Source organism: Cygnus atratus, chromosome 3 (assembly GCF_013377495.2).
Source record: "Cygnus atratus isolate AKBS03 ecotype Queensland, Australia chromosome 3, CAtr_DNAZoo_HiC_assembly, whole genome shotgun sequence".
Lineage (NCBI taxonomy): Eukaryota > Metazoa > Chordata > Aves > Anseriformes > Anatidae > Cygnus > Cygnus atratus.
In genome coordinates, this window is record NC_066364.1 from 30,756,125 (window position 1) to 30,780,742 (window position 24,618).

General features: G+C 36.7%; 1 protein-coding gene across 1 annotated transcript in view; it reads left to right on the forward strand.

Annotated features, from left to right (window-relative positions):
- Positions 1 to 24,618, forward strand: part of ADGRB3 (adhesion G protein-coupled receptor B3) — a 461,748-nt gene that overhangs the window by 340,086 nt on the left and 97,044 nt on the right. The gene's annotated exons all lie outside the window — the stretch shown is intronic.

Genomic DNA, 24,618 nt, shown 5'->3' on the forward strand with positions numbered 1-24,618 from the left:
TGTTCTGCGGAGAACGTTCTTAAAGGCATATTTTCCTTGGACTTTTATTGTTTTTATATTTATAGAATTTATTCATTGAAAAATAACCAAAATACTGGACCTGTGACTCCACTGTATCATACCTGCTTTACTCTGTGCCTGTATTGAACTTTGATATTGCAGTCAGTGCCAGTGATGGCCACGCTTGCACTGTAGTGGTCAATGGTTCTATGTCCAAATGGAGGCCAGTGACGAGCAGTGTCCCTCAGGGGTCTGTCTTGGGACCAGTGCTTTTCAATATCTTCATCAATGACATAGACAATGGGATTGAGTGCATCCTAAGCGAGTCTGTAGAAGACACCAACCTGAGTGGTGCGGTTGATACCAAAGAAAGAAGAGATGCCATTCAAAGGGACCTAGACAGGGTGGAGAAGTGGGCCCATGTGAACCAAATGAGGTTCAAGTCCAAGTGCAAGGTACTGCACCTGGATGAGAGCAATCCCAGACAGCAATACAGACTGGGAGAAGAGAATGTGGGGTTCTGGTGGACAAAAAGCTTGATGTGAGCCAGCAGGGTGTGCTTGCAGCCCAGAAGGCCAGCTGCGTCCTGGACTACATCACCAGAGGAGTGGCCAGCAGGTCGAGGGAGGTGATTGTCCCCCTCTGCTCTGCCCTTGTGAGGCTCACCTGGAGTCCTGCATCCAGGCCTGGGGCTCCAGCATAAGAATGATGTGGACCTGCTCAAGCGAGTCCAGAGGAGGGCCACAAAGATGATCAGAGGACTGGAACACCTCTCCTGTGAGGAAAGGCTGAGAGAGAGCTGTGTCTGTTCAGCCTGGAGAAGAGAAGGCTCCCGGGAGACCTCATTATGGCCTTTCAGTACTTAAAGAGGTCTTACAAAAAGGGTGGAGAGGGACTCTTTACTCGGGTAGATAATGACAGGACAAGGGGGAATGGTCTTGAATTCTCTAAAAGAGAACAGATTTAGAGTAGACATTAGGAAGAAATTATTCACTGTAAGGGTAGTGAGGCACTGGAACATGTTGCCCAGAGAAGTTGTGAATGCCCCATCCCTGGAAGTGTTCAAGGCCAGGCTGGATGGGGCTTTGAGCAACCTGGTCTAGTGGAAGGTGTCCCTGCCCATGGCAGGGGGGTTGGAACTAGATAATCTTTAAGGTGCCTTACAACCAAGGCCATTCTGTGATATGATTTCTATGATTTGCCCCAGGTGAATAAAGAAAGAAAGGAGGGTATGATCAGTCCCCCTCAGTGAGTCACTGATCTAAAGAAAAAGCTCCTTAGAATGTGATTCATATAAAACAGTGCAACGGACAAGGAGACATCTGTATTAGTCAGTAAGAAATATTAAATAAGGGTACCTGAAATATTTTTCTTTTTCGATGTTGGGTACCTAATTAGAAATAGACATGGAGAGTCAGACATCTCAACGAGACTATAATTCAATACTTTCCAGTTGTACATGACATCTTTATGTCTATGGACAATTGGCTTATTGCTTTCATTGAGGAAGCACCTCAATAGCACCTATCTTTCATATGATGTCGTACTGATTTTCTTGTAGTGCAAGGCCCAAAACTGAACACAATACTTGAGGTACTGCCACAACAGAGCTGAGTACAGGGGGACAATCATTTACCTGGTCCTGCTGGTTACACTATTCCAGATACAAGCCAGGATGCTGGTGGCCTTCTTGAACACCTGTGCACACTGCTGGCTTATATTCAGGCAAGCATCGACCAACGCCCCCAGCTCCCTTTCCTCTACACAGCTTTCCAGCCACTCTGCCCCAAGCCTGTAGCGCTGCATGGGGTTGTTGTGGCCAAAGTGCAGGACTCAGCCACGTTGAACCTCATCCCATTGGCTCCTGCCCATCAATCCAACCTGTCCAGGAACCTGTGCAGGGCCTTACTACCCTCTGGCGGATTGACACTTCCCCCCAGCTTGGTGTCATCTGCAAATTTACTGAAGGTGCACTCAATTCACTCATCCAAACGGACCTGCCTTCAATCAGCTTTCAGGAGATAGGAGTATAAAGCATGAGTGACAGGGAAGGTTCTTTCTGCAGGAAAAAAAAAACACTCAGTGGTACAAAGATACTTTGGGAAATGATCATTGTGCTGATAATATGCAAAACTGTAAAGATACTTCATCAGTGTAGGGTGATGGCATCTTGTCCTGCTGTCTCTCCAAGATTTCAAAGGAAGTATGAAAGAGTCAAACAGAACTTAAATGTTTTCTGTGAAATAGGAGAGGTTCTGTAATTAATGTAATTGCTTAATGGACCTTTTTAAGCCATTCTTGCAATACCATAGCAAAAGACATCTCAAGGTCCTTTCCTGTTCAATGTATTGTACTAATCTGCAGCGTATTCTTTCACTGTACTAGATAATACAGTTTATCCCAAAACTGTTTAATGAGGTTCACAGCCTCTCCAGAAAGGTGCTAAAACTTGCCCTTAGTGGACTAAGACAAAAGTAAGAGCTTTCATTCAGGGACCCTATCACACTAATAGTTGTCCCTTGTATGTACTTGAACTATGGTATGGCATCTTGACATCAGGGAGCAGCAGGACTGGGCATCTCCTCAAGGGAAGGTGAGCTGGGAGCTGAGACTGACAGCAAGAGCTTAGTTAAAGGATGCAGTCCCACAGTACCCAAACAAGAAGAGCAGAACAGGTCCAGAGTAAAACACAGACCGCTCACCATCAGATAGCCTGTAGTGACAAGGCAGGTTCGAGATCAAGTTGGCGAGTCAAGCAAGCAAGACAAGGTCATGGCTGGCATGGTACAAGGCCATGGGCAACATAACTACAGTATAGCACAGACATGGACTAAGGACAGAGGTGAGCTTAAATGCAGCCCCTGAGCTAACAGATGTGTGCATGGAGGTCCCAGCTGTTCACACCTTTTTCTCACAACATAGGTGTTTTCACAGCAGGTTAGTAAAAAAATGTACACAGTTCTGCCAGATCAGGAGTGACACTTGAGCCAAGCCTCTGGGAAGGGGTGGGAAGGGAGGTTGCACAGGAGGTTTATGGAGAATGGTTGTTACTGGTCAGGGTAATCAGAGCCTGTTTGTGAAATCAGGGTTCTGGCACTTGATAAGAAAATGCAACTTATATAAAAGCTGTTACTTTGACTTTGTTTTTGTTTTGTTTTGTTTGTTTGTTTGCTTGCTTTTGTTTGTTTGATTGTTTGTTTGTTTTAATTGTTTATACATGATATATTACAGTATTATAACATTAATATCTATTTTCTTTGGTCCACAAATAAAACTACTATGTACCTCAAAAGGAGCTGTATGCACAGATCAATACTAAAAAAATGTAATGTTTTTTTGCACTATTAAAAAATGTACAGCTTAGAGCCTCATCCACCTCCTGGGAGGTGATATGGCTTGTCAACTCTAAATAACTTCACAGAGAACATTGTGCCTCACAGGAGGCCATTGTGTAGGAAACTCGGGGGGCTGGATCACTGACCCATTTCACTATTCAGTTTAACAGCCTGAGTTTAACACTGTAGGGGAAAAAACTTTGCTAACATTGTTTGAGCTATTTATTAGTTCTTTTAAAAAAACTCATTGGCTTCCAATATGATGAATACAATGCTTAGCAGGGGAACTTTTCCACAGAAAATCAATTTTCTGCAATATTATTGTGTCTCTATATGGAATAATAATAAAAAAAATCATCAAAACTATTTCTTATTATCATTGATTTGACTATGGTATGCTTTATAGCTTGGATTTCTCAGTGTATCAACTAATTAGCTTCACAAATTACTAAGAAAATTCCACTGCTTCCAATTGACTGTTATGAACATATAAAATAGTTTCTGCATCATCTAAAAATGAAATATGACCTTTTAAATGTTTTAATTTTATTTCCCTTTTTTGTGAGTCATGATACTCTGGTTTATGTTCTATATTATGTTCCTGTGGAAGCACTACTCAGACACTTAAGATAAGCCAAATGCTTAAAAACGTGTTCAATTTGATCATGAAGTCTGTATTCAGATTATAATAAGTGTTTCATATAAGCATAGAGATTACGTCTCTTCACTGGCGTATGGGGAGCCTGTCTACCCCAGAGATTAGAGAGTTTCACTTTTTCTGTCTTGAACCTAAATGCCACAGTAATTTAAACTCCTAAATTAAGCAGCTTGAATACACCCCTGAGTCAGTTACAGAATGCCAATGTTTCAAAGTCAGAGTAAGTGTCTGTACAAATATCTTCATCCTCTGCCCCACATGCACACATAAATGACCTTATACCCACACACGCACACACACACATTCTGCAGACCTGTCCCAAAGCCATCCAAGCCAGCTGAAATTTTTCTGCTTGCTTCAGCTGGCTTTGGATCTTATAATTGCATTTACAGTTCTGCTCGGTTTTGAAATCTAATAGGTCACATCACAGGAATCCTGAAACAAACATAACACAACTGGAAAAAAAAATGCATTTCTCTAAACCATACTGATAATCTGCCAAGCATTTACCTTGTCTGCTTCCCAATTTTGTGCTCAAATAGGCAAGATGCAACACAGTCCTAATACAGCCATTGGTAGTGGAAGGCACCTCAGCATTTTCAAGAGCATTCAGCAAATGCAGCTACCTTCAGAAGCAAACACTGCCTTGTAGCACATAGTGAGAGGTCACTCAAGAGATCACTTACTCTGGACTCTTGCCCATTCCCAGCAGACTGCTCTGTAACCTGTTCTTAAGAACCTGAAATGACGGAGATTCCATGGCTCCCTGAGGTGGAATGATCAAGGCCTTACTGTCGTGTCGGTACAGCTGGAAAGCTTCTCCTAGTAGCCCCTGCCCCAATCTAAGCTCATCACTTTTTTTTTTTTTCTGTCTCTAGTGGAAAAGGAGAACAGGACACTACTGCTTTTCTCTTTCAGGCAACCTCTTATACATAAGGAAATTGTTATCACGTTTCCCCTCAGTTTTTCTTTTCACTCAATTAAATATAAGTGTTCTTTCTCATCAGGAAATCGTATGAAACCTCAGCCTTTCTCATCAGGATCGTATTTTCTAGATCTTTCTGATCTAGATTTCTGATTCACTATATCTACTATTTTCTGTTACTTTGCATTTTTCATCAAACATTGGGTGCTAAATCAGACATTGCTCTGATGCCTTACCTGATTTCAGTAGAGTGGGAGGATTAAGCTAACAAAATACCCTCTAGACAGAAATATATTTCCTTTTTCATTTCTTGCTTTGCACAGGAAGAGAAGTATTTAATATATCATATTTCTTAGAACAATTAGGGGAATAACAGATACTAAGAGAAGTCTCAACATCAAATCACAGAGTTTGTCAACATTATGTAACCAAACACCAGGTATTTAGCTAGGTCTGTTTTGCCATCATAAGATCCCAGTAGCCCAGCTCCGGCTGCCCTTGGTTGTCCTTCAAGAGTTAATTTCTTTTGTATATCCTCCAACTGTCCTATTCATTAGAACATTGATTTTGTGCATCTGTCATTCAGATGAGTTTGAAATCTCTATAGTTTGGGATTTTTTTATATTAACCTTGAATTAAAATACCCACTACCTTGTGACACACAAAAGAAGTTGGGAAGAAATAGATATTTTCTTAACATTAAATATTTAAAATGCATTAGAGGAAGTGAGTAAAAAACTGATCTTGCTTTCATATGTTGCAGAGTTGACTCATAAGTTGATGAAGGTGGTTGAGAGATATGATCAAACAATGTTTTAGTGACCTATTAATCTAATGAGATTCTGAAGGGGAGCTGCAGAGATGAAAGATAGATGGAAAGAGGAGCAATTGTAGTTGATAGCGAATACAAAATTAAATACCCTATGTGGCTGTAACTTCATAGCTTGAGACATAAAAATATACACGTTCTGTTTGCATGAGCTTTTCATATAATTCCCTTGGGAGATAGTGAGGGATTTGCTTTTCTGAAAGAAAGCTTTAGTAATTTTATATACTGTCTCTTTTTTTATGTGACCACTTCCCTTCATTTATCCAAAAGCAAAAAGGGACAGTTAAAACAATGATTCTAGTCCTGCAGCATATAATGCACACTGTGCATTCATGAAAGGACTCAAAACTGGTAAAAGGAAAAATGTAGGAGTCACAAGATAGCTAGAGGCCTTTTCCATTCATTAATATGATGACTTACTTGTCATGAAAAGCAGTGCTTACAGTACATGCATTTACAGCAGTGTTTGATATGTTGCATGATGGACACAGAGGACTTTATCCAGAAACACCTTCAAAAAAATTTAATGTGACCTTTGTAGTTTCTGGCAGTAATTTCATGGGAAATCTGTAAACAAGACTGTAGATAAAGGAGCAGACTTCTATGCTGTCTACATTAGCAAATACTCAGATAAATTTTTACATAAATTCTATGACACTATGCACAGGTTGCTACTGTCATTTGCATTTCAGCTGGCAACACCACAGTTTTGTATACCCAGTAGTATTAGAACCAGATCCTTTAATGATTTACACATGTAACGGTGGGAATATCTCCATTTATAATATTGCATACACAAATGTGTGTGTGCTTAGAATATCAGTTGTATGAACAGAGATGCTTCTTGTATATCAAAGTTTCCTTTATTAGTTCAAGGAACAAAACTGCTGTATTAATAATTTAATTTCAAGACGAGAATATACATGATTTAAGAGCAGACTATTTTTGAAGCAGTGGTGAAGTTTAATGTTGCAGCTCTTTTTTGAATTTTTACTTTTATCTCTAAAATAATTTTTACAAAGTCAATTAAGAATTGACATCAATTTATTTTTAAATCAGAAACTTAGTGTTGTGGGGAAGATGTTGATGTGCTCACAAACACACTTGTTTTCCATAATTTGAGATTAATTCCTATTCACATAGTTTTGTATTTTTCTCTAAATATCTTAAGAACAATCCTCTCTAATATTTGCTTTTCTTCTGGAAGAAATCTACCAAACAAACAAACATAAACCAGCACATAATAGTTTCACACACACACACACACAAAAACAGGTGCACATCTCTAGAGCTCATTCTGTAAACAATTTTGCCTTGTGGAGAAGGAATTGGTCACTGCATGTTTTTCTTTGTGTATGAACATCTTGTTTTTCAGTGGACCTGATGTTTTTTATTATTTTAATGGTGAAAAGATCAAATACACTAAGATGCAGCATTCACTAGTTAAAATACTGAAACTGCAGACATCCACAGCTCTTTTAAAAATATTTGCTAATGTAGCAGATAGATAATTCAATATGTCTTGCTGTAACACAAGCTTGTAATGTAATTACAAGCAAAAACTGAAGTTAACCCTATTTATCTTAGTTACATAAGTGCTGTCTTCATCTCATGTTTTGGCATTACACTTTGTGTATACTATCGTAGCTGTAGACTTGACCAAAATACATATTAACATCATGCAGGTAGTACCAGATTAGCCTTTCATTCTTGGAGCAGAAGCTTGTTAAACAAGGCTAAAATGTTGGAAAACCTGTTAATTTGAAGGGGAAAGTGTATAAACATGCTGTACACTGAAATCACAAAGATATTTTGAGAAAGTTTACAGAATGTTTCATTAAAGTGTCACCTGCCTTGTACAGATATAGAAGAATCTGTTAGATGGAATATGTGCACGGGCATTATTCAATAAGCTTCCCTTTCTCCTGACACTCAGATCAAGTACTGCAGTGTATCTTTTCCTCCTGTTTGCTCCAGTCATGTCGTAGTCCCTCTTCAGCTGCATCTCCATCCCTGTATCACCAGCAATGTCCTGGAAAGAAGTCTGTCATTGCCTACTTCTCGCTTTTACACCACTGGTAACACAAAATCAGCTGCATCAGTAGTATCTTCTCTCAAGTATATGTGTCCTTCTTTCTAGTAGTGCCTTCCATGGGACTTTCTCCAGTTGAATGGTTTCATATGGGCAGTGAAATGTTTCATGCATTTCACATGGTTTCAGTCAGGGAAGAGCTATGGTATCCATGCAGAAGGTACTGCAGGATGATCTCTTTTGCAGTCTGCTGACTTCTTCCAGGACTTGTACTGGGATTTCTCACAGTAACCGTACCTTTCCTTTTTCAATGACATTGAAGAGTAATGACTGACAATTAAGTGGGACATTGTTAGAATGAACTTTGCTTAACAAAGAAACATTTTCTGCAACTCCTAGCAAATATTTAATTGCCTATTGATGTTGTTAACAAATAAATAAAAGGAAATCTTTTCCTGGATATTCAGCATAAGGCATACTCATGACCTTGTATAAGTGTTCTCAGCTTCACATGACTTCTCCTAGAAACTGTAATATCAAGCCAACATCAAGTCAAATAGTTCTATGAAGCTATAGATTTTGAAAATGACAAGAAGTATCATCATTCCTTTTTCTTTTATAAATTGGAGAGAAGCATCTGATAAGGGAAAGAAATTACGCTACATGCACAGAATGAGATCTAAAGCATGTTTTGATAGAGAAATATGTTTCTGTGATTATGATTATTATTTGCATTCAAGTTGGAATTGATTCTTAATTCTGCTAAGTGTTGCAAAAATGTATTCATTTAACATAAATCTGTTTATAATTTTTCATCTGGTGTAATATGGGTTTATTCATGGATAATAATTCAGATTATGAATACAAACAATACCGATGCTATAATCATCAATTATTTGAATGATTAATTAATTCAAGAAGAAAGATCTTTCATATCCTAAGTAACAATGTAATATGTGTAGTGTTTAAAAATAAAAAAAAATAAATATATAAATAGAAATGAAAGATTGTTACGATATAGAGGCCAGAAGGATTTGCTCTCATTATCTAGTAGTGCCAACATAGAATATTGCCGTCTGGGTGTGATCCTTGCTTACTTTAAAGTCCTGTTTTGAGGTTTAATGTATTGATATTTTGTGATACTGAGATGGAGATGGCTGTAATTTCACAACAAACCTGAGTATGTGACTACTTTTGAGTGTATGAGTAAACCAATTAAAATCACTGGCATATAGAGTTATAGACATATTTAATATTATGATGAACCATGAACTTAGAAAACCAATGTATTATGGTATTTTTTTTTCAATTTTCTACATTAAATTCCTACATTTAAAAAAGAATTAATTTTGAAGTAATTCTGTCGGAGAGAAAGTTATTCCTGAGTTAAAATTACCAAAGTTAAAAGAAAACCAAACTTCAAGGGAAATCAGTTTAGCTGAAATAGAATTAATTATGTTTAAAATATACTAATTTTGATTTTTTTTATACTTAAGTGAGCTCAGAACTGGAAATTTGTGAAACTCAGAGCTATAAAGTAGTACAATATTTTCTGTTTTAAAGCAAGTGAGCTAATATTTTTCCAAAGCACACATTTTTTGAAAATCTCATAAAAGTACTTGTGTTGTGTATAACTCTTTTATAGGATTCTGTAAGAAATTCCAATTTGTGTTGTACTACCTACTTGTAATAATTAACATATCACTTAAAATGAAGGATGGCTTAATTCAACTAATGCAATCATTTTAATTGATTTTAATGTGAGATGGGATGAAAGATAAGACACTAGACATTAAAACACAGCCATAAGAGCTGCAGCTGAGGCCTTTATTTCTGTATTTGATGACCTTGAGTGTTTGATTCCTTCATTTTCCACAAGTGTTAAAAACCTTTACATTAATTTATATCTTATAACCTTTAGAAGAAGTTAGACTCTTTAAAGCATGTTATGAGTACTATTTTCATACACATCCACCTGCAAAATTAGATATCTTAGTTATTGAAAGCATAGGGAAAAAAAAAAAAAGCAGTAAAAACTTTCTAAAGTAAGCTAAAAATGGTTTTCTGTTCCTATAAAAATAACTCCTCCATATATTTTCTTTAAAATGTCATGACTTCAAAGTTTGATAGCTGACAGCCCTGCAGGGTTAGAAGCAAGGTCTGTGTGTCCAATTGGAAAGCTGAGAATATTTCCCTTCACAGGTTATTGCCTCTAGCCCTGCAGGAGTACTAGGTATTGGACTTAAAAGCAGTGATATTTTTAAATACAGAATAGATGTTACTGGCTTGGGATTAAAACTTGACCATTCTACAGCTCAGGAGGTATAATTTTATACAGAGAAAGGCAACATGGTGAAGAAAAAGAAGCAAATATTTTTGTAAATGCTTAACAGTTGAAATTAATCACGGAATAAAAAGTGCAAAGCCATTATAAATCTAAAAACAAACCTTATGAAGTGCATCAAAATCAGATGAGACACAATAAAACATATCACATAGCAACATCTGTTATCTATATCTATAATACATATACTATCCATCTCAATAATGAGAGATATTTCAGGGTGTAAGCACACTTGCAAAATTCCAATTCTGCACTATAAAATTAGATAAATAAGAAATCTTATCTCATACCAGATAAACCATTAATGCAAAGAAATAAAGTTTTAATTCACCCATTCAATGTTCACCTATATAATGCCAAGAAATTCAGTTTGTAAATTTAGGATGTCATAGTACCTCAACATTATATTGAGGTTCATCGAAGATACTGCTGTCTCAGCAGTATGCTGTGGGTTTAATATGCATATGCAATATGCTACAGCAAGATGAGATGTGTTTATGTTGAAAGCAAAACCTTTAAACCAGGAATAATAGTTAAAGTACAAACTGAGCTGAACAGAGGAAACATTAGTCTAGCTCCAGCATCCTGTCTGCCATGGTGGCTGTTAGCAAATGCCTGAAAGAGTGCTCAAGAGCAAGGTACTTATTTAGTGGAAATTCCCCTGGCATGCCTTCCAAATTCCAGCAGTTTTATGAGGTACAGTTAGGTTTTTTTACCTTTGTGTGCTGTAGCCTTAAAAGATTTATTTATTTATTTATTTTGCCTGTGAATGTATCTAATCATTCTTTCAGTTCACATAATCTTCTGTCATTTATAACCTTCTGTGGTAATGATTTCCACAGTTTAACTACACCCTATGTGAAAAAATACCTCCTATTGTTTGTTTTGAATATGCAGCCTAATAATTTAATTTAATGCCCTTTGGTCTTATGTTACAAGGAATAGCAAGCAATCATTTTTTGTTGATTTTCACCATGGCACACTTACAGACCTTTATCTGATCTCCCTTGACCACCTCTTACCTAAGCCTGAAGAGTCTTACCTTATGGAAGCCATGCCATACCTTCTGTCACTTCTTCCCCTTCCTCTGGAGCTAGTTCTACTAGATCTGTTTGAGTCAGGAAGAGATCAGAATTGTATACTGTGTTTAAAATGTGGGCATACCATAGACTTTTTTAGAGTGGCATAATCATGTTTTCTGCTTTGCTATTTCCAAACCCCTGCCTAAAATTAATGTAACTGAAGAACACATCATAAGCTTTACATGCTCTAGCGTCTTTGAATTAAAATACACATCTAAGTTTTCTCTGATGCAGAGTCAATAGATAGATGTTTGCTTACATGTAATTTTGGATATCATTTAACTGTCTGAGAGATAAAAATATAGTGCCAGTCTCTGATGTGAGTTAGACTGAGGATATTCCATTGAAGCTGACAGGTCCAATCAATATACATCATGCACCGACATGAAATGGATTCATGACATTCCCTGGAATACTCTATATGCACACACAATGATTGCAATTGCACTCATTATGTGATTTTTAGGAGATATATTCTATCTAATAAGCTTCATGTACTGAGAATTCTGTATATAATTCAGATTTAGTAAAGTAATCTAAATTAACTGTATTCTTTATTTATTGCACTTTTAAAACAACATGTACTTTGAGAACATAACAGAATGCAAATTACTTCAAAATATAAGAAGATGCTATAGCAGTTTTTGCTTGCAGCATTGTGTCTGACTGAAGGGAAAGGCATTTCAGATTTAGAGTTTTCCACTAAAGCATGTCCCATCTATGTGACACATTGCAGACAGACAGACATCTTGCAGGATGCCTTTCATGCCAATGAGGGTTGATTCCATTCTGCAGAATCTGTGACATTAACTGAATGCTATTGCCGTGTATGTTTTTAAATGCATATATTTTCAGTAGTCTATATGTATAAAGTTATAAACGTGAAAAATAGGATATAAGACCTCCATATAAAGATAGAATTAAATAAATATAGCATTTTCTTTTGGGCCTAGGAGTAATTTACCTTCAGATTTTTATTTTGGCCTTGAGTCCTAGGGATGTTTCTAATTTTCCTGGGGCTCATGTTGAGATTCAGGATGATGCCGTCCATCTTTGTGTTTTAAGGCTTTCAGCTGAAAGGTTGACCAGGTATAATGCAGGTTGACCATTAGTATATTAACATTGTTAATTCTGGGACATTTCTCCAGTCCTTTTCTGCCATACCTGAAGGCTAGAGAGTGCACCAGCTTTGACAGTGTACAGACGCAAGCCAATTATTACATTCCCTGCACCTGCAGAGCATAAGATAAGATATGCTTGTCCTGTTTCTCTTAAGGAAGCCACACACACACACACAAATATATATACATATATATATTCTCAGGAGATGGAAGACAGTAGCTAGGCTACTAGCTCTTTGCATTTGTTCAGACTTTTTTTGGCATCCAGTTAAGGCACATACTCCCCCACACCTCCCCTATCCCTTTTTTTTAAGGCTCTGAAATAAATGGCACTTATCCAACCTCTTGACCAATTGATATAGTGTTTAATGCCATCAGTCGCTTTTGTCTAAACATGGACTCTAGATGAGATATGACTAGATGATGTGGATTTACCAGAGGAGTAAGAGGACTTAAATCCCATATTGGCACTGTTTACTGCAGTAAATTTTGGGGGACTTCCAGGCATATGGATGTTACAAATGCAAATTGTCTGTTACGTTGTGGATGCTCCAGATACATTACACATGTGCAGATCAGATTCAGAGGAAGACAACAGAATCTACCAAATTTTGTGCATGACAGTGGCCTCCTCTGCAACATACACCAACACACAACATTATAGTATTTAGTCAGCACAATCCTTGATACATAAAGTTCAATGTTCATACATGGCATGGTGCAGACCCTCCTCTTTTTTCTCTTTTTTTTTTTTCTTTTTATTTTCAAGACTTTTGAATTGAAATATGGGGGTTTTAAGCATCTGTTTTCATGTGTTGTAATGCAGTGTGATGCACACCTCCTTATTCTAGCTTCTGTACTAGTCCATTCTATGGGGGAAAAAAAAAAGTACTACAGTTTAAATGTTATGTGCAGAAACTATCACTATCAGCTGACTTCATTTTAGGCAACACTACCAGTACATAGGTGTGAAGTAGTACTATAAAATGTATCAGTTAGCACATATTATCTATGCACTAATCATATTTTATTCTGTTAGTCTAGACAAGGCATAAATTGGTGTAGGAAATTCTAGCAGCAAACCCTTGTATGTATCTATCTCCTGTGAGTACGGTATATCTAGGCTAGCATAATTTACCATTAGTGGGCAGCTGGTCAGTGAATACATCAACTCAGGAAGATTCAGATGAGCAATAGCTTACACAAGCGCATTACAAAGTAGCTACACCCAACCTATTCTAAATCTGGAAGTAACATTACTACATCTTAAGGTAATAAGCCTCTGTGAAACATAACAGCATCAGTGCTAAAACCAGTACAGAAAAGTAAGGATACATACAAAAAGGGTGCCCGTTACATCTCTTTCTTTTAACAAAAGGACCTCAATTTCCTAAATCCATACTTTAACATATTGCAGTCTGTAATCATAGTGATTTTCCCACATCTTAAAAAAATAAAAATTATATATTAAAAAAAAAAAAAGGTGCACCACTTTAGAATATCGTAGGAGTTAACTGCAAATTACAGAGATGTTAATATACAATTTACATCTATCAGCTTTATCAATGTCTGGGTTGTTTAGTTTTGTTTTTTAATCAGATTGTAAACAATGCTTTAAGAAAGCTTTGTGTTTAGCTATATTACATAACATTTGCTATCAGCTGGGCATATACAAAGTCACCACACCTCAACTTCTTGTACCAATTTGTTCCATTGCCCCATCTTAATAAGATCTCAGCCATTATATGAGATAGTCAGTTACTTGCCACTCGGTACCTCAGTCCTTAATGGACTTTGTCAGACTTCCTTTCCGGTCACCATACAACTCTGGATAATCCTAAATCCAGATGATCTTATGGGTTTTATATTAAACTGCTCTGCCACCATGTCTGCATTCTAACGTGCTCAGAAGAACCCCAGCATTAACTCTCATCAGAGTTCATAAGCAGGTCATGTCTCCGTCATTTTTGACTGTGGCCTTGACTTAGCAATGAATTTGGCACTATATCAAACATGGAAAAAAAATAAAAATAAGACCTTCACTGTAGTTCTTTTGTCTGGTCATTCAATGGTTAGAAAATTCACCCACAACAGGAGAAATTTACCTTAACTCCAGTCCCATCTGTGCTTGCAAAACTGAGAAGCTTTCAGGAGGAATGACCTAATCTCCATGCTGTAGGACATTTTGGAATGAAAAAGGTTTTCTTCTTCCCTTTTTACATGATTAGTCCTACTCTTTCATATTATAACTAAATATTGATTGTGTGAAAAAGGAAGATTACTCAGTTTTACAGATCTGTAGGTAAGGTTTTCACTGAAGAAAGGCTATCCAACAGAAGATGCTGATACTCAGTCACTACAAACCCTTTGTCACTTCAAATTGGTTAATTACAATGTGTCTGATCTCAGTCAAGAGCCAATAGTAATAGCTATATGCATTTCTCCTATTGAGGTATTTGTATCAAGTGTGCTTTTAATGTTCAGACTGATAACCAATAAAAGATTTGATGAAGGTTCATTCAGGGTGCACACTGACTCACCAGAGAGACAATAAGGAGATAAGCGTTACTCTTATTGAAGCAGGAGTTGTTAATTGGCTAGTCAGGCACACAAGATAACATCTGATCTAACAAAGAGACATCTCCAAGGGAAAAAAAAAAAAAAAAAAAAGTACTTATTTTAATTAAGAGGGATGTTGAGATTATCTCCCAAATAAAGAAGAAATCAATTTATTTGAGGAAAAACAGATTAGATCTGTTGAAACTCCCGGGGACAACTTACAAAAGAGGATTTGTTATAAAAAGCAAACATCTTATACAAGGAAAAGGACATAATCTGAGTCCAAATGTGTACAGAAAATTGGACTCTTTATAAACTGAATGTTTAGGAAATATTGCAGAATATTATCTGGATAAAGGGGTAGACATACTACTAACATCTCAGCATCAACAGAGCAAGTTGTCAGTTTTATTTTATTTCTTTGTGTTTTTTATAAACATTTTTAACTGTGTCCTGATTTGCTTTGGTTTTGTTTGATCTTGTCTTGAATTAAGTTTTTTTTTGTTTGTTTGTTTGCTTTTTGGCTGTTTTTCAAAGTGTAAGTGAAAGTTTTTCTTTTTCTTTTTCTTTTTCTTTTTCTTTTTCTTTTTCTTTTTCTTTTTCTTTCTTTTTCTTTTTCTTTCTCTTTCTCTTTCTCTTTCTCTTTCTCTTTCTCTTTTTCTTTCTCTTTTTCTTTCTTTTTCTTTCTTTCTTTTTCTTTTCCTTTCTTTTTCTTTTTCTTTTCCTTTCTTTTTCTTTTCCTTTCTTTTTCTTTTCCTTTCTTTTTCTTTTCCTTTCTTTTTCTTTTTCTTTCTCTTTTTCTTTCTTTTTCTTTCTTTCTTTTTCTTTTCCTTTCTTTTTCTTTTTCTTTTCCTTTCTTTTTCTTTTCCTTTCTTTTTCTTTTCCTTTCTTTTTCTTTTCCTTTCTTTTTCTTTTTTTTCTTTCTCTTTTTCTTTTCCTTTCTTTTTCTTTTCCTTTCTTTTTCTTTTCCTTTCTTTTTCTTTTTTTTTCTTTTTCTTTTTCTTTTCCTTTCTTTTTCTTTTCCTTTCTTTTTCTTTTCCTTTCTTTTTCTTTTTTTTCTTTTTCTTTTTCTTTTTCTTTTTTCTTTTTCTTTTTCTTTTTCTTTTTCTTTTTCTTTTTCTTTTTCTTTTTCTTTTTCTTTTTCTTTTTCTTTTTCTTTTTCTTTTTCTTTTTCTTTTTCTCTTTTTTCCTTTTCCTTTTCCTTTTCCTTTTCCTTTTCCTTTTCCTTTTCCTTTTCCTTTTCCTTTTTCTCTTTTTTCCTTTTCCTTTTCCTTTTCCTTTTCCTTTTCCTTTTCCTTTTCCTTTTCCTTTTCCTTTTCCTTTTCCTTTTCCTTTTCCTTTCCCTTTCCCTTTTCCTTTCCCTTTCCCTTTCCCTTTCCCTTTCCCTTCTCTTTCTCTTTCACTTTTCTCTTCCTTTTCCTTTTCCTTTGCCTATTGAGGCACCTGTCTCAATAAGAAATGGTCATGGTATTCCCACATGACAATACTGTAGTCTGGTGGTTAAGGCATCTGCTGCAAAACATCTATTCAACACCCCTCTGGGAGAGAAGGAAATTGAAAGCACTGAGTTGCTACATAACATGGGGACCCTTTGCTGGGCATCTTTGAGATGTAACTGTCTTCAGATTTTGCAAGGTAATGCCTAGCTCCAAAAGTAAGCTCTCTTCTGCATCACCAAGCATCATTTCAGTGTCTGACCACTTAGCATGTTTGCTTTTACCATTCTCATTTTGTGGCTTAACTTTCTTCCTACATCATGTTTGGCATCTCTGGTGCCTAATTCAAAACATTGTCAGAGGAGGCCAGGCGATAGGATAGGATAGGATAGGATAGGATAGGATAGGATAGGATAGGATAGGATGGGATGGGATGGGATGGGATGGGATAGGACAGGGTAGGGTAGGGTAGGGTAGGGTAGGATTTATCCACACCAATACTAAATATAGCAGGAGAATCACCTCTTTTGACCAGCTGGCTATCTTTAACGCATCCCACAATGCGGTTTGCCCCTTGACCACCAGGGCGCGCTGCTGGCTCATGCTGAGCCTGCTGTTAACCAGCACCCCCAAGTCCTTTCTGCTGAGATGCTCTCCAGCACTTATCTCTCAGTTTGTACCCGTGTCTGGCATTACTCCATCTCAGGTGCAGAACCCAACATTTTCCTTGTTGAACTTCCTGCCATTGCTAATCACCCAGTGCCCCAAACTATCTATATCCCTCTGCAAGGCTTATTGTCCCTCCATAGAGTCAACAGCACCTCCCAACTTAGTATCATCAGCGAACTTGCTGAGGATGCATTCAGCTTCTGCATCCAGATCATTGATAAAAATGTTGAACAGGACTGGCCTTAGATTTTTAAGCCCTGGGGAACACCACTGGAGACCATCCGACAGCCAGTTGTAGCTCCAGTTACTATAACAATTTGAGCTATACCATTGAGTCAGTTCATCACCCAGCACAGTGTAAACCTGTTAGTCTCACAACTGGACAATTTGTCCAGAAGGATGCCATGAGGGATGATATCAAAGGCCTTACTGAAATCCAGACAGATTACATCTGCCATCTTCCCTTCATCCACTGATCTGGTGACCTTGTCATAGAAGGAGATCAAATTACTAAGACAGGACTTTCCCCTGATGGACTATGCCTGATAATAGCTTTGTTCTTTAAGTGCCTTTCAATATCCCCCAGGACAATCTTCTCCATAACTTTTCCAGGGATTGAGGTTAGACTAATAGGCCTGTAATTTCCTGAGTCTTCTCTCATGCCTTTCTTGAAGATCAATATTGTATTGTCTAGCATCCTGTCATAAAGGACCTCTCCAAACCTATGGTAAATTGTTGAGAAGGATCCAGCTATACATCAGCTAATACCTTCAGCAGTCAGGTGAATCCCGTCTGGCCCCACGGATTTAAGAAAGTTTAGCTGATACAACTGTTCCGTTGCAATTCTGGTGATCACAGATGGAAAGTCACTGCTTTCAGTGCAGAACAGACAAGTTCTGCTTTAAGTTTTATTGGGTCATTCAATCTAGAATAGCACAGAATGTTGTAACAGTCACAGTGATAGAAGCCCAGCCTCTGCTCTTCTCTTCCATTCCCTATCACATTTGTTCCCCTCCCTGCTGATCATAGCTGGCCTTGAAACTTGAAATAATGATACTACTATGTTCTATTGCTAATCTTGTCATTTGGCAGAAACATTAAAGATAGCTACTACCCTGATCCAGGATTTGACATTCATAATTTCCAGGATAAACTTCTGAGGCCCTAATCTTTTCAATGTACAATTCACAATGTTCCTTTTTGCTAGGAGTGTCTATGAATAATAGTAGAGTGTGAAAGATCTCACAGGTTCATCATTGGAAAAATACTACATAGCAATGTTTCCTTAGATCACCATAAATCTACACAAATATTTATATAGTCTGAACACATGAAAGATCGTACTGATTTTGTGAGGAGTGAAAGCTAATAAAATATTTGTAAAACTAAGCCTTTTTTCTACTAAACATCTGATAATTTTATCCTATAAAATTAACCTAGTTGAAAATGAGCAATTTTATTCTTATCCAAAATGCTTCTAAACTCAATACTGCAAACTTTGAGAAAATATACTTTAACATACCGTCTCTATATGAATTTTTGCCCCAAGAAAAAAAATCTTTCATGCAAAAATTTAAACAAAGAGTCCTGTCTCTAAATATACCCCCAGTTAAGCAGTAAATGCTTTCAAAATGTAACATGATTCTTGCTGAGTTGGTCATTCAGTATTATCAGGTATATTTCCTTGTCACAGTGAATGAACTTCACAGAAGTGTATTTAAATGAAAGACAAAATTAGAATAAAGACTGATACTAAATAAATGAAAAGTCATCAGGAAGGAAGGGAGGCAGCAATTCGCTGTAGAATTTGCAGTGGAGTTGACCAATTTGCTCTAATTATCATGGCTTTTATGAAAATAAGACATATCTCTCTGTCACTTCCTATGAGAAATAGGAATATTTCTATGGGAAATAGGAATATTTCTATGGGAAATAGAATATCCTGGAAGGAAATTGTGGCCTCTTGTTTGATCCATTCACCCTGTAGGTCCATTGGGAAAGAAATCATAGTTCTCATAAATCTTTAGCAGATGTACACATCCTTTGGCAGCATAAGCATGACAGGAATGCCCACTACTTACTCCTGTGCTTCATCTGGGAGCATCTACAAGGCCAGAGATAAAGCTATGGAAAGGAATTCACTTCCCTCAGTTTTTGGATGTAGTAATACTCATCTTGGATTTTTTCTATAGTCTTGAGAAAAGAGGGAGAATGTTCTTGCTCAAGTGTCCATCTATTAGGTTCCTTTAAAAAAAAAAAAAAAGTTGTTCCTGTAAGTTTGCATTATAGCGGTAATATGCAATAGGAGGCAGGAAACTCCTGGTACTTATTTCACACCATTTTCATCAAAATATTCCTTTCGAGTTTCTTTTCCTTTTATATTTTGACACACTTGCAGTATGCTGATGTCAGAGAGACTGTTGATCACAGTACAGTTTACGCATGTTGTTCTCTAGATTATGCCCTAAACTGCACGGACAGGAAGGATATAGAGTATTAAAATATTACCCCAAGCATTAATACTCTCTTCTATAGCTTTTCTTTGGGTGAATTATTTGGGTAGTGGTCAAACTGACAATCAAGGGAATTTTTGGTTTTCTCCCCGATCTTACTATGTGTTGGAGATCATAGGAAGTTAATGTGACAATCTATGCTTATAACTAGAATGGCTGTGTTGTAAAACTTATTTTTTAGGGTTTAATATCTTACCTGTTTTAAATCATATTGGACTAAAACTTGATTTCCAGCCTAGATGCACACTTGTTTAGAAAAAAAAAAAAAAAAACTTACGTTGATAAGTATGTCATTGTGGAAAATTAAACAATTCAGTGCCTTATTTAGAAAGGTGGCCTTATTCTTTAGGAAATTGAACTCCCCACAGTATTTTAGTTGGAGATCCAGTTGCAAGATAACCATCACACATCTTTTTCTTCCGATACCTCACAAAATTCAGAGATCCTTTTGGGGACATTTGTATTGTATTAGACATGTAATCATAAGTTATACTTTTTGTCCATTTCATTTCATCTCCACAATTTCATGCATTATTTTTCCTAAATTTTATGAGGGGGAGGAATGCCCTGAGACATATTGTTAATCATATCAACAATTTCAGGGTAAACAATACTTTGGTAAAGTACAGTTTCTATGTGTTACAATATTATGCAAAGTGTTTGCATTCATCTGTTTTGTTGGTGGTTTTGTGTTTGGGTTTGTTTGTTTTTACATTAGGAAAAACTGTGGAGATAAACCAGATGTTGCTATATACTACTGGTAGGAATAAGATTGATCACAGCAGAAATTATGCATACTAAGGATTAGGTCAAGCCTGAGACATATGGACATGCACAACTGAAAGGAGACTCCTGCAGTTCAGCCTTCCCTATGGCTTCCCTGAGATTTTAAATCCAGGCGTAAAGAAGTAAGCAGATGTTGAAAGGACTTTATCTTCACTAATATGCCAGCTAGCACATCTGAACAGGCACAATGGTGTACATAATCTGCTACTCATAAGGGCCATTAGTTTATTTTCTCTCTTTTGCTGGGCTAAAAAAATCTTGTCTGCATTTTCCCTGTTCTTCTCCATTATTTGTCATTATTTATCACCAAAAATAAAATTGGAATGCCAAAGTCTGTTCCTAATGGAAAAACAGCACCTGGCTGAACAGAAAACAATGTACAATAACGTACATGCTCCAAAAGTGAGGAGAATTTAGATGACCTTATGATAATTAATGTTAGAATTTCCTAACTTCTGTGTATTCTGCTTTCTACTGTGTTATTTAAGTAATGTAATATGCAATATGTAATTTCTTGTTGCACATTAAACACATATATCAGTCATCAAATAAATTACTGAAGTAAGCTAACATGCTGCATGTATAGCCAAGATGTTAACTCTTTGTTTATGACAATCAAAAACCCAAGCCACTACTTGAATCACTAGTTGCCAGTATGGAAAAAATAGTTAACAGTGTTATCCATAAATAACTTCCTTTTTCTTTCATGCCTCTTACAGCATGTTCCTAAAAATAAATAAATAAATAAAATGAAATAAAAAATAAATTGGATACATTGGATAAAATCCTTCAAAGTAAACTAATAAGGTAGACAGTGTACATTATGTGGTTAAGTTCTTTACTAAGTGAGTGGTTTTGACAGCAATGTCATAGCTGATTTTTATTCATCACTATGTTAAAGTAGATACAGCAATACAATTAGTAAGGTGTATATTATTAAATTTAACAAAATATGTGAATAATAAGTGATAAGCCATGCCATGAGACCAAGGAAAATGCTGCAAAATAGGGAAAACATAACTATTAGCATAATAAATGCAGGTTGATCATCAGTCTGTGTCAGATTGGCAGTTGTGCTTGTGAATTATTTGTGTCTTTTATTCTACAAAAATGTTCCTATCCTATAAACTGTATTTCCATTTCAATATCTGAGACAGTCATGTCATTGTTTTCAGTAGAAGGAAACACTTATATATCATGCAATACTGCATAATACAGTATTAAACAGTAAAAATCACATTATTTCTTCTATATCACATACAATTAAAATACTTTTCTGTACATCATTTGCCCGTTATTTTTATTGCACAGTATGTTCCCGATTCTTGATTAGAAATAAAAAGTTTACATTAAACTCTAAAAGGGTTTTGAAAAGACACTCTGGCATTTCTCTAACTGTAAGACTACCCTGAGAAGGACATAATCAAATGTTGGAGCAGTTTTTTTGGGGTGCTTATGCCATATTAGCCAAAGATCCATTGGGCTGAATTACATCCTACTCTGACTTTTTTTTTCTGTTTCCCTGCTTTCCCCACTTTTTCCCATGCCTAAGCTGCAGGATGACACAGGATCCGCAATGGTGAATCTATGCTTCTTGGGAATTCCTCTGCTTATATCATGGGAATTCTGCCAGGTTGATTAAATCATCTGTAGCTCAGTGGAACAATAATGCCAATAATGGGCATGAACCTACATCTATATTTGCTACATATTTTCAATTTGATAATTTTCCTTACTATAAATAGAACTTGTGTTAATAGTACCTGTCACTCCTTTATAGCTTTCTGCATAACAAGAAAGATCCACAGGAATAATAGGTGCCCTTTTGCATATTCATATAACCCTAAACGTTAGACACATATTCAAAGAAAATCACACCAAAAAGGAATGAAACTTCTAAATATGTGACAGATTCTGACAAGCCCAGGAAGGCTGTCTTACAAGAGGGACAGGTGATCATAGGTGAAGAACTTGATTAACAAGCATAGGACTGAAATCTACTGATTATCAGATATCTGTTTTAAATCCATATTTCCATTCCTTATTTACTTTATACCTAAAATCAAATGCTGATTTTATGCTAGCAAGTCAAAATGTCCAGCATTTCTGAGTAAGTAATCATACATTTACAGTTCTGCAGGCATGAGCATCATGCAACAAATTGCAGTTACACTTTTCCACTGGATTCTGCTCATTATTCTGTCTCCTTCATGGAGTTAGTGTAAAAATCTGCACAGTTTCTGTCAGCCATCATTTCAACAGGCTACAAATATATTTATTAATGAGATATTTTTTTCAGCTGCATTGGTTAGAAAGGAGAGCTAGACCTTATTTAATCACTGAATTTTCATCTGTTACATATTGAAACATAATGCTGCTGGGCAAGAAATAGAAGTGTGTCATTGAAAACATGAACAATGAAATGCAAAAAGTGTCAATATTAGCCTGACTCTGCTCCTGCCCTGTCAATGAATGTCTTACTAAGTTCAATTAGAGCACTTTTTTCACTCCAGAGTGCTTTTGGAAATTCCACTGAAATTTTCAATAATATTCAAGTAGTTTTGCAAAATGTGTAGTGCATTTGTAATATCAGGTGATATAGTGCTACAGTGAACTGCTCAGAGAATGTGTGACTGGAATTTTATATTTGCATGAGTGGCTTGAGGAGAAGAATAAGTCCCTCTAAACCTGGTGGACTGCCCATGATTTTTACTAATTTAAATATAATTGTAATTGTAACAGATGTTTTGTTTTAAATTAAGCTGATCTCTGTGGTTGTCTACCTTTTATAATTAGAACTTGTCTAAATCTCCACATTGGACACCATCTGCAAGGATTTAGTGTTAACTGGATGCATTGTACTTTTCAGCATAGAGTGAATTCAGTATAGTAAATCTTATTCTCAGAATTAATAATATCATCCTTTTGTTTTAAAAATATGTCAATTTCTCTTAAGCTATCATTATTGAATATTTAATCAGCACAGATAAATGTATTTCATTTGGCCTTAACTGTGTGTCACAATAAGAGGCAGGAAAGTTAATAGAGTAAATTGGTTAGGTTGTCCAGAAGATAATGCCTCAGAATATAGAATGTGTAACTATATTTTTCAAAGTGGATGTTATTTAACATGTGGCTCGCTGAAAGACACAATTTGTGAAGGAAAGCTAACAGACAGCTTTAGTGACTTGAAGAATTGGTGATTTTCTCTCAATTGTTTCCCTTAGTTGCATTTTGTTTTGCTTATTACAGGGCACTGTTCTAAAGACAATAGTGCGTAAGGTTTACATCTGTTGTGCGTTCAAAAGCTAGTGGCGCACAATGCCGAGGTGGGCTAGGGCTAACTGCATTCTGAGTGGACTTGGGATAACAAATTGTCTTTTCATGAGGGCCCTGACACATACAGCCACTCATAAGGGTGGGTTGTTGAGGCAGAAGAGGTGAAACAAGGGTGATCCCAGTGACTGGAAATTATTATTCCTCCACCTTCGTTTCTGTGTTTTTGAGTCATTTAGTGACCTGAGGTGATATTGACAGGAATTGACAGCGCACACGGTGCTGCTGCCAGCAGAGTCCTGCAGTTGCTCCCTGGACATGAAAGGAGGGGAAACAAGAAGAACCCAATGGGTGTTCTTTAAACATAACATATGTAAAGATAATAGGTTTGAATTAGTTGAAACCAACCCCTTTTCTTCCTGTAGAAATGATCCCACCCCACTCCCCCGCAATCCAGGAAAAAAGGAGAACTGATTTTTTGTCTCTCCCTCTCTCTTTCCTTGCCCGCACAAAGAAAACGTGGGTTGATACCATTTTTATTGTTTTGCTGGGGTGGGTTTCAGACCTCGCATTAGCATGTCGAATGTCTAATTGAATTCGGGGGCTGTGTTAATCATCTTGTTTTGTTTAGGAGCGGTTGGTGAAAAGTGCCAGCAAATGATCTCTTTGGCTTGGGGTTAGCGTGGTGCTGCCACCCCAAGAAAAAGAAATCGGGAAGGGGGAGGGAGCTAGGGAAAGGCGAGTTGACTGAGTGATGTCTGGAGGGCGAACTCGTGTGTCTCTTTGGTGATGTTGTGTGCTGCTGTACTGAAATCCACCCCTCTGCTGGAGCTAAGGCAAGAATTGGAGGCATCTGATGCTGCCGTTTCCAGGGTGAAATTTCCAAGGCTGATCACTAAAAACAACAACCAAAAAAAAAAAAAAATCCATGGCAAAAATAGCCATCAGAACAGAAGATCCGGCATCTCCCTGTCCAACTGGCATAACCCAGACAGGCGTTTGAGAACCATCTGCCTTTAAAACTATCCACACACACACAGTGAAAAAATAAAT